The sequence below is a fragment of the Oryctolagus cuniculus genome, chromosome 15 (genome assembly GCF_964237555.1).
Source record: "Oryctolagus cuniculus chromosome 15, mOryCun1.1, whole genome shotgun sequence".
Classification (NCBI taxonomy): Eukaryota; Metazoa; Chordata; class Mammalia; order Lagomorpha; family Leporidae; genus Oryctolagus; species Oryctolagus cuniculus.
The window spans coordinates 9,728,461-9,738,078 of NC_091446.1; the positions used below are offsets into that span (position 1 = coordinate 9,728,461).

At 51.2% G+C, this 9,618-nt stretch overlaps 1 long non-coding RNA gene across 1 annotated transcript in view; it reads left to right on the forward strand.

Annotated features, from left to right (window-relative positions):
- Window positions 1–9,385, forward strand: part of LOC138845470 (uncharacterized) — a 42,664-nt gene extending 33,279 nt beyond the window's left edge. The window contains exon 3 of the long non-coding RNA XR_011382754.1: window positions 8,650–9,385. This is a non-coding gene — a long non-coding RNA (uncharacterized lncRNA). The remainder of the gene's footprint in view (window positions 1–8,649) is intronic.
- Window positions 9,386–9,618: the final 233 nt, after the last annotated feature.

A 9,618-nucleotide genomic window follows, 5' to 3' on the forward strand; every position in this document is an offset into this window, starting at 1 on the left:
AGACCCAAATGAAGCTCCTGGCTTTGACTTGGCCATTGCAGCCATTTATGCAGTGAACCAGTAGATGGAAGATTCTCTCTCCCCCCGCCCCATCTCCCCTCCCTCCCACTCTGTGTCTCTGCCTTTCAACTAAATAATTAATCTTAGAAAGAAAGTGAGCCAGCTAACCAGAGTCCCCTGAGAACCACCCGTCTTTTCAGAGGGCAGCACCCTGGTGGCTTCCCACCCCACCTCTTAGGGATCCACAGCCTCCCCCTCACCACCCAGGGACCAAGCCTCCAGTGCATGAACCCTTGGGGACTCACGAACCACGTTGAGACCAGAGCAGGGAGCCCTCCTGGGAAGAAGCAGCTGCCCTGGGTGTCGGGTCCTAAGGAGCAGCAGCACTAAGAGAAAAGTCTCCTGCTTTCAAATGTCCCTGCGCGCTCCGACAGGTGCCGTGTTGGCGTTGATGTGCATGGACGCTGGTCTTTCGATGTGTCCCACACTCCATCTCCGCCCTAGAGTTGGAGCTGCTGGTTTTTGGGCACCACACGAAGCAGCTGACATGCTGTGGGGAAGAATACGTCTGAGAGACTCGCCCTGTTCATGTGTGTGCAGGTGTCAAGGCGGGCACTGAGACAGAATTGTCCGTACTTCTCCAGTTGTTCTGTTTCCTCTCCCAGCTCCCCCAGCCTCACGCCCATTCCCTCCGTGCTTGCCAATTATTGAATGTGGGATGGCGTCACTGAACGTAAACCATCCAGGAGACTTTTTGTGATAGTGGGAAAATGATCTGTTTCACTTATTCCCAAATGTGTTTTGTTTCCTATACATAGTTGGGAAATGAAGTATTTAGGAAGAGATGAAATGGGAAAACAAAGCAGTCATAACAGAGGTTCTGAGAGGCGTCAGGTAGCGAGTGAGGGGCCCTGTGAAGTTGACACGGATCCAGGACAGTTTCCTGAGCGCTGGAATCTGTGCTGCTCCTTCCAGTGGGGCTGAATGATGCGGGGGGAGGGGGGGTAGGATCTGGAAGATGCAGAGACTGGACAGGTGGCCACAGGAAGTACTGTGTGGTCCTGGACATCTGAGTAGACGCCTTGGCTACAAAGGCTAGGAGAGAAGAGGAGAAACAGCACTCGGTTCATCCAAAAGTTTGAAGTAAAATCTTCAACCTCTAGACTTTTTCTTCCCTTTCTGTTATGTTACTATTCCACACACACACACACACACACACACACCCTTCTCTGATTTCCTACTATGCTTCTGTTTCTGGAATTTACCTTGGGTTAGAAACCTATTGGCGCCATGTCCCTGGGTAGGATCTGGCGTGGTACTCAGCCAGTTAATTCCCAAGATTGGGTTTCCTGGTGACGGTTGTGAACTGAGATCACCATCTCTGTGAACTGTGGTGAAAAGGGTTGGAGAAAAAAAAAAAAGTACTTCAAGATATACGAGGCCATGGGGCCGGCGCTGTGGCATAGTGGGTTAACTCCCTGGCCTGAAGCACCGACATCCCATATGGGCGCCGGTTCAAGACCCGGCTGCTCCATTTCCAATCCAGCTCTCTGCTATGGCCTGGGAAAGCAGTAGAAGATGGCCCAAGTCCTTGGGCCCCTGCACCCACGTGGGAGACCGGACGAAGCTCCTGGCTCCTGGCTTCAGAACGGCGCAGCTCCAGCCATTGCAGCCAATTAGGAAGTAAATCTTTGAAAAAAAAAAAAAAATACAGGGCCAAACCAAAGTGAATGTGGTGTCTACATATTGTTCTTCCAATTACTGTTTACGGGGAAAATGATGGTTTTGTAAAAAAGAAACACACTCAGATGGAGGACTTGATTTGGGCCCATGGAATAATTCATTTCCTGGAGACAGCTTAGTTATCAAGAAGTGTGAACTGGGGGGATGCAGTCACGCTCTGCGCATGCTCAGGGCTGTAATGATAGAGCACACGCGGCCACAGCACCGCATTTCCCGCATTGCTATGCAAATCGTCGCTGCCGCTAAATTAATAGTTGTCATTTGTTGTGTTTCCTGACTCCTCTTATCCCTTTCATTTTGGTATCAGAGATTAAGCAAAAAGGCATACTTCTAGTATCAGTCAACTTTTGACGGCATGTGTTTTCACTGTTTTTGGCCAAGCTCTAGTTCATTGACACAGACTTAATGGAAAGAAATGATAGTACTATTAAAAAAATAATTAGGGACTTAAAATAGCAGGGCACGTTCTTAACCACTGTGGTTACGCTGGAGACGGGTTATGATTAGAACCTTACGTGTAACTGTGAATTATCTCTCTGCTGCTGGGGGAGGATCACACGCTGATTCTGGAAGATGCTTTTCCATTTTAAAATTGTTTGTGGCTGGAGATGACATTAAAGGTAATTTTGCTGTGGCATGCACTAATAAGCTAGTTCAGCGGCTCATCGGTGATTCCCAAGGTGGGTGGGGAGGCTGAACTGCCCATCAGAGCCAGCAGGGGGTGTTTTCAATGCACACCCTTCCTCTGGGAATATGACCTAAAGATAACGCACGGAGGGGAATGGTCTCCCTACTTCTTGCTAGTGTGGACTTCTGCAACGGTTGGATAACATTCTGTAGCCATTTAGGGGATAAACGAGGGTTGAGAATCGCTGGCTTGAGTTAACTTTACAGCTGTGACTTAACCCTCAAGTCTTGTAAGATCAGCTACTGGTCATTGAATATTGTTCCTGTATGGCAGGTACTTTCCTAGGCGCTCACACGCGTGGTGCCCAATCTAAATGTAGCCCTTACTGTACAGCCGCGGGAGTCGGGGCTCAGCAGTTTACGTGGTCCGGAGCCACGTGCAGGGGGAGGGGGGAAGTTCAGTGAAGTCAGACTAAATGGAAAGGCCCCTGTCTAGTCACTGGGTCGTGGTCCTGTAACGTTAAGTTCCAGGCCTCAGGCCAGCATAAGACCCACGGGAGAAGGGCGGATGTCTCAGTCCAGGGTGTCCGACTGGAAAAGACTCAGATCCCAGACCAAGGCAGTGGGCAGGGGGCATTTCCTCCTGATGACCGAAGGATCCTGCTTTTTGTACTATTCAGGCCTTTGTGGGATGGGTGAAGCCCACCGTGTTGAGGGAGGTTGACCAGCTGTATTTATTATACCAAGTCAGATATTTATCTCATCCAAAATCAACTTTGCAGATACATCCTGTTAATGTGTAAACCAATAACTGGGCACCCTGTGGCCCAGGCAAGTTGGTCTGTAAAATTCACCACCACCACGTCAGGAGAGCTGAGTGAAACGATGGACGGATGACACTTGGTCATATGTCTGGCCAAGCCCTGCCTCGCTGTCAGTTTCTGGCCTTTTCAGTTAGGCGAGCCGTTCAACCTCTAGCTCCTGCCCCCTGTTTTGGGAGGAAGAAGGAAGAGTTCCTCTCCTTATGAACCCTTGGCCATCCAGTGTCCCCACATCTTTACATGGTCCCGGTGAAATTGGTGAAGGAGGGAGCATGCTGAAAGTGTTGCAGTTTGAGCAAAATAAACAAACAAACAAAAAGAAAGTGTTGCAGTGGCAGGAAGCTGTGATGGCCCCTCCCCCGTGGTGTGTGCCTGTTGGGGTGGGGTCCGTGGTGGAGTCCGCAGGGCGCACGCTGTTCCTGGGCGCCTCACACGACAGCGCTGGTGTGCATCTTGGAGCTGAAACGATTTCAATATGTTGGTAATCATTCAGTAATTTTCAATTTCCACAAAGGTCTAGTTTTTTAAAATTTTGGAGTTTTTTTTAATTATTTTTAAGATTTCAAGTAATGTACTCAATAGAGCAAACTAGCTCTATGGTCTTATCCACACTGTTTAAAAGTGAGCGTGTTTTTTTTCTGCCAAGTTCTTTAGAATAAATCCTCAACAGCAAAAATTGAGTCCTGAATGCCTCTGTGTTTCCCGGGTCCCTGCATTCACACATCTTTGCTCAGTCCCTGTACATGTACTTTTTATGAAATGGAAATGAGACAAAAAGGCGTGGATTCTGACGGCTTGCCAAGGCGCTTTGTGCCCCTTTGGATGTGTCTATGTGTGGTGGTTCTGCATTCATGCAGAAATGCTTATTACTAAAAACAAGAGGAACCCCCCAAACAATGCATGCAGAAGCCTGTCTCTTAGTACAACAATATACCTCATCTATAGCCCAAGGCTTCTCTTTCTGTTATGAAAGCCAAGATGGTACCTCTGCTCTTCTGCTTGTTTGTATAAAACTGGGCACTGCTTAAAGTGGGTGGATCTGCCACACCTGTCTGTCTGATGGGTCCTTGGAATACAGAAACACTCAAGTCATCGAGGTCTGCAAAGCTATCAAGGCACTGGGAACAAGCCTCTGCCTCAGATTCTATCATTCATAAAATGGGACGGTTGATATTTATCTGGTCTACTTTTAGGGAAGTTTTGAGAATAAGTGGAAGTAAGAGGTATGGAGAAACATACAAAAAATAGTCTCCATGTGGTCTTTGTAATATGGGATTGGGTGCTTTTTAATGGGGCTGAGTGAGGAGTAGCTTTTTAACAGGCATTGGTCTGACATCTCTTCCACGGCCCCGGTGTAGGTGACGGTCACAACCCATGGGGCAACCCTGATTCCTAAAGCCTCTGAACTCCAAGTTCAGCCCTCCACGAACGTGTTCCTCCGACTAGGAATGGGACAGCAACAGCAGTGGCTCCCTGTGCCTGGGGTGTGGCCAGGACAGGGAGGGAGAGGGACCCCGCCCCCAGCCCTCCACATCTCCACCCCTTGCTCCCCTCGTAAAACCAGTGAGATTGCAGTGAGTGAAAACAGGTCGTTAGTGGCCGACTTGAATTCTGCTGTAATTTTTTGTGTGTGTTTTAAAAACATCGACAGCATAGCTGCTTAAACTCTTACTGGAAATCGCTACTCGCGGTACAGCTGACTGAGGAATCTGACCCAGCACCGCGGAGGGGAACGGCTGCCATAGGGCGCTCAGTAGAGCGGTTTGGTTGGAGAGATCAAACCCTCATGTGTAGAGTCGCCTGCTCCTTTAAGAGACCCAAGTGTCCCTGGAGTTTCAGCGAGAACCTCCACTTCTTCCGTGATGTGGGCGCAGTGCTGGGAACAGGGGCGACATCTGGAAACACCCAGCCTGCAGGTGCTCAGGGAATGGAAGTTAACCTTACTGTGTGCAGTGAGCTGGGCTCGGTAACCCCCAAAGCATCTCTGAGCACCAAGTGTGCGTCGTGCACCCTGCCTGCCTGTCAAGGGAAAGTGGAAAAGTTTTAGGCGTAGCCACGGCCTCCGCATGGAAGGGGAAGACAGATCCATGCCAAGGACTCCCACTCTGGCTGAGTGTGGATCGAAGCTGCCTGCAAGGGACACAGAAGGTCCCATGAGAGCAGGACTGGCAGGGGAGGGCAGCCCGTGTTTGCACTGAGCCAAAGTGGACACTGTTGTGCAGCTTTGTAGTCTGGAAAGAAAGAAACACACAGTCCCTGCCATTCTACCTTCACACACAAAACGGCACAGAGAGAGTTGTGTTTGTTTTGTCTTGTTTTTTGTAAGTCAGGTTTGGCTGCCGGGAACACACAGCCGTTTCTTGGTGCCTTCCAAAGGAGCAAAAGAAAATTACAAGGGTGTGAGCTGTAGTGATTACAAAGAAGCTGAGACATGAGCCTATCAAATGCATATGTTTCCTGGCCAGATAGAATCCATTTCAGCCTCTATTGCACAAACAAACGCTACCAGGCAGCAGTGGCGTAGACAGGGCATGCCAGCGGGCAGCTGGCGGGAGGGCCGCCACAGAGCTCGGCTCCTTTCTTGCTTTAATAGTTGGTGCCCGAATAAAAGGACTAACTTTCTTTCCTTGTGTCTGTAACAATGAAGTGAGTGACTCAAGGGCTCCCCTCCTGGGTGCTGCCCGCCCACTGGAGGGTGGCATTCTCTCGCCTTTTATTGTCTGCCTGGGCTTGGCCGTGACCTGGGAGCCCGGGAGCCAGCCTGGAGCATTGGTTTGTTGAGTGGCTGCCTCAGGCACAGGCTGCATTTGGACAGAAGCCAGCCCCTTGTCTCTCCTCCAAGGCTGGGGAAGACCTTCCGCCATCGCAGCCCCGCGTGGATGAAAAGACTGGAACGCTGGCTCGCAGGCAGCACCGAGCTGAGGGGTACTTGCTGGCGTCTGGTCCAGACATAATGATGTTTGTGCAAGCTGTTCACTCAGGCGCTGTGTGGTGAATGAGCCAACGCCAACACAATCGGACAGTCTTGGTCCTGGAACTGGGTCAGGACTGGCCAGCCCCGAAGGTGGACAAGCACTGTTGCAACACAGGGACAAATAGCATGAGCTGTATGACAGCCCCGTACCCATCTCACTCAGCTGCCATGGGAAAAGGATTTTTTTTTTTTTTTTTTTTTGTCAGGCAGAGTGTACAGTGAAAGAGAGAGACAGAGAGAAAGGTCTTCCTTTTGCCATTGTTTCACCCTCCAATGGCCACCGCGGCCAGCGCCCTGCAGCCGGCACACCGCGCTGATCCAATGGCAGGAGCCAGGTACTTACCCTGGTCTCCCATGGGGTGCAGGGCCCAAGCACTTGGGCCATCCTCCACTGCACTCCCTGGCCACAGCAGAGAGCTGGCCTGGAAGAGGGGCAACCGGGACAGAATCCGGCGCCCCGACCAGGACTAGAACCCGGTGTGCCGGCGCCGCAAGGCGGAGGATTAGCCTAGTGAGCCGTGGCGCCGGCCGGGAAAAGGACTTGCATGGTGTCAGTGCCAAGTCTGTGGTAACATTCTAGAAGCTTTCTGTGAGTTATTGGATCCGAGTCCCCCAACAATAGAGGAAGTGGGCATTATTACTGTCCTATTTCGCAGTGGAAGTGACGTTCACAGGTTAGGAAAGCTGCTGAGGGTCATTGCGTTCATGAGAGTAGCAGCAGAGAAGCAGGGGCCACATGCAACCTTGCCAGGCTGACGTCATTTTCACGTGCACGTCTGCAGGCCAGGGCCAGGCTTGTTCATCGTGCTTCTTCTGTGTTTAGCCCAGTGTCAGCTCTCCATGAGTATTTGGGAAGTGTCCCGCCACAGAGCCGTGCGTGTGGGTGGGATCTTACAGCAAGCGTAGTACAGACGGGGCACCAGGACTCTCTGGGTGGGGATGCTGGAATCCCGTAGAAGAGATGTCCACGAGCAGTTTTTGATCTTCTGCTCCAGGGAGGTACCATGGTGACAGCCCCAGTGCCAGCTGAGCAGGGTCCCTGGTGCAAAGGCCCCCTTCACGTGGGAGGTGCCTGGAATACACGGAGGAGAGTCCTCCCCAGCAGGTCTCTACAAAACTCAGTGTTGCTGCCCTTAGCAACTGTCCCTGCTCCAGCTCTTGGCCAGGTGTCCTGTGAAGGGCAGACGCTGTGGTTTAGGGTAGATCGGCTCTCTTGCTTCGGGGTGTGGAAGCTGGGGTCCAGGCGATGGCAGTGGCTTACGTTAGAGCACCCCAATCCAGAGCTACCTCCTGCACCCCCAGATCTGCAGTCCATCCTTCCCTGCTGAGCACTCAAGTGCAAGGTGCCCTCTTGGCAAGATCCGGCCTCTCAAGGCCTTGTGATGACCGAGGTCTTTCAGGAGAACACTCAGTCTCCCTGACCACAGTGGCCATTAGCCAACCTGCCGAGGACTCGCTCCATGCCAGGACCGCTCAAGGTGCCTTCCAAGCTTTATCTCACCTAATCCTGGCAGAAACACTGTAGGAGAAGCAATATGAGCTGTCACCATTTTGCAAAAGGAGAAAACGAATGCTCAGGGACTTGCCCCTGCTGGATCCAAGGGAGGGTCTGTGTCAGGAGGTTCTCCAGTCTCTAAGGGCTGCTTCTCTCTAAATGTGGCAACAGATGCCACAGTGATGCGGCCACCTTTTCTGGTGGTCTTGCATTTCTCCTGGTTGCAATGTACCCTTCTTACTCTTGGGAAGCAAGCTTGGAAGAGGGTGGGACCAGAGATCCTGTTTGTTATTTAAGCAACAGTTTCAGTGATGACTTCAATATGAACCTTATCAGTGTCAAACCAGAGTTTACCAACACTTTACTCACTTATAAACAGGCTCCCACACACTTACTCTGGTGCTTACACAAAGAAACACATGTAAACATGTCAAAACGTTTCTGGTGGGCAATTAATTTCTTTCCTTTGGGAAAATATTCCATTGATGATAATAATGAGGCAATGCATATTTTGGAGATAAATAATTATCAAAACAGGGAGCTTTGGTCTCGTTGAGAAATGCTTAGCGCTTAGCAATTGTCCTTTAATGTCTGCATACTTAAGAGATCTGTTTTTCAGCATCTCCATGAGGAGTGTGCTCAGGAATTTGAGAAGGAAGAAAGGGCACCAGGCATGAGGCTCTGGGGTTTATTTGGAAATGCCGTAACATCTGGGGAACTGGAGACTTTTTTATAAAGTTCTTTGATTTCTGTATTGGGCCACACCACGCTTCCTACCTGTCTCTCTGGCCACTTGCAGCTTCCTGCCTTGCCCTTTCTAGTTTCTCTCTCTTTCCTCCCTCTCCCCTTTCTGAGCAGGAAACGTAGACAGGGAAGGAGGCTGGTTCTGAGGGAGAGAACACAGTTTTGGGGGTTTGGGGACGTCGTGCTGTCGATAGATGCGGCATTCCCATCTGAGCATCCTCCCTGTCTGCCCCATCCCCTTGCAGGAGGGAGCCCTGTGTCATTCGGCTTCTGCTTCTCCCACTACACTGAGACAATGGCATTCCTCGGTGGAATGCCACACAGCATTTTGGATACGTGTTTCAAGAATGACGCCAACAAGTTCAAATCCGTGACTATCGGCAGTAAAGGATACAAACGGATCATCCTCTTTGAAAACCTTCTCTCTCTGGTCTCCCAAGGAAAGCCATTCAGATGGTTACTAGTTTGCTCTTGCCTTTTGAAGCATGCCCATGGGACTCGATTCGGCCACTGAGATGGGAGTGGCAGAGCAAAACACAGCAACGTGATCAGCGGCCATCTCGTCATCCCTCCGCGATGGCAAGCGGTGGCATTTTAGCAGGTGACGACTCCATCCGCTGGGTGATGTGTGCAGGCTCGGATGGGCCTGGATGTCCCTCTGTGAGAATCCCCTCCCGGGTGAGAGGTGCCGGTGCGGTTCCTGTCCATTCGAGAGTCCCAGCCCCCGTGAACTTCTAAGCAGGAAGTGATCTTCGAGATCCTGCCACGCGGTGCCGCCTCAGCACGTTTTCTGACTTACGCGCAGTGATCCTGGTGCAGTTTTGTCTCTGCCTCTTACTAATCAGGCAAGCTGTGTTAATCCAATCATTCCCTGGAAGTCTGAAGGAGAGGGGGACAGTGGTGATAACCTCAGCCTATTTCCCCTCAGCTGTGTGCTTTCTCAAAGTGGAAGCAAGGCAGTGCTTGTGGACGAGCGGTCGAGCGCTCTGGACCCAGTTGGCGGTGCCACCACTGGCTCGTGATTCCTGGCTGTGAAGTCGCTCTCAGGCCAGCCCCTGCCTGGCTGTGGGGATGGGTGGTCCGAGGGTTGGGTAGATGGTGCACAACTTCTGGCCGGTTCAAGGGTGATGACATCCCACTGGGTAGAAGAACCTGTTCCTGAACTTGGGCATGAGAGGTTACGCACCTGCCATGAACGGTGCAACCCGCGGACA